Source organism: Chaetura pelagica, unplaced genomic scaffold, assembly GCF_000747805.2.
Source record: "Chaetura pelagica isolate M959 unplaced genomic scaffold, ChaPel_1.0 scaffold109, whole genome shotgun sequence".
Classification (NCBI taxonomy): domain Eukaryota; kingdom Metazoa; phylum Chordata; class Aves; order Apodiformes; family Apodidae; genus Chaetura; species Chaetura pelagica.
The window spans coordinates 11,791,483-11,793,150 of record NW_009970725.1 but is presented as its reverse complement, the minus strand read 5'-3'; positions in this window follow the sequence as shown (position 1 = coordinate 11,793,150).

Genomic DNA, 1,668 nt, shown 5'->3' with positions numbered 1-1,668 from the left:
TAGGGTTACCCGTTGCACAAGCCAAAGTTTGCAGAGTTCTAGGGTTGCTTCAAGTTGGAATTGTTTTTACAAGTTGGGTATAATCTGGTCGTTAATATATCTATTTATTTATTTATTTATTTATTTATTTATTTTTTCTTTTTCCCACCATAATACAGAAAGGACTGTACAGTTAGAAGCTGTCTTCTTGTTTGTGAGATCTTTTTCTGAGCTTTTTAGGCTTGGAAAGAAAATAAGTCATTTATTCTGTGCTACCTTTCTGGGGCCACACACACACTGCCTGTCCAGCTGCCTGCTCGCTTTGTGCTTCTTTCCACCCACAAGCCAATGCAAAACTTCAACAAAATTAATGCCTCATTTCCTGCTTTAGCAACGAATTTCCAGTGAAACCCCTCTAGCCACATAGCCCAGCCTCCAATCCAGCCTTCCTATATTGTGTTGCACCTTGGGCGGCCGCTCGTCTTGTTTCAATTACTGTTAAACAAATGAGCCTGTAATTTCTCTTTCATTTTGTTTGAAAGAAAGACGATCAGCGTGTGCTTCCACTTCAGTGTGGTCTGTCATTGTCCAGACTTCACACTTGCAGGCAGACACCAGTCCTGTCCAACAAAGCAATATGCCTCTTGCATATTCAGGTCAACCAGACCAAGGACAGAGGTTTTTCTAGTTTCTCTGCACTTTTGGTCTGGACTGATGAGCCATTACAGGGCAGAATGGCCAATCTACAATACTGTCATCTCCTTCATCTTGACAGAGCTTTCTGATCAGAAATTGTCTTTTTTTTTTTTTTTTTTTTTTAATTTGAAACATGGGAGTCTGCATTGCAAACTTTGAAGAGAAACATTTCCATTTCAAACTAAAGACTGTACCTACTTTGCATCACTAATTGGGAGATACATGTTGATTTAGTTAATTTTTCAGATTAATGCAGACATAAATTTAATGGCAAGGGATGAAAAAAATGGTCTTTATTTTACAAGCATAATATGGTTTTAATATCCTGGTGTGTTTTTAATAATGTGTAGGATTTTTTCTTTCATCAAAGTCAGAAAATGGAATTTCAGTGTAGTATTTTGCTATTTTCTCATTGAGGAGTAGGAAGAGTGCTGCTCTGTGGGATATCTGAATTACACACAGAATCACAGAGTGGCTGACATTGGCAGGGAGCTCTGGAGGTCATCTGCTCCAACCCCCCGCTCAAGCAAGACACCTACAGCAGGTTGCCCAAGGCTGTGTCCAGATGGCTTTTGAATATCTTCAAGGAGGGAAACATTACAGCCTCTCTGAGCAACCAGTACCAGTATTGGATTGCCATCACCATACAAAATGGGTGAGGGGATTGTGTTCAGATGGAGTTTCTTGTGTTTTAATTTGTGCCCATTACTTCTTGTTCTGGCATTGGGGACCGCTGAAAAGATCCTGTTCCCTCACCTGTATTCCTTCCCATCAGGTATTGATGTACATTGATAAGATCCCTCTAAGCCTGCTTGTCTCCAGCCTGAACACTCCCAGCTCTCTCAGCCTCTCCCCATACCGCAGAATCTTGGATCCCTTACTGATCTTCAGGGCCATTAGCTGGACTCTCTTCAGTAAGTTCCTGTCTCTTCTGTACTAGGGAGCCCAGAATTGGATTCAGCACTCCAGCTATGGACTTACCAGTGCTGAGCA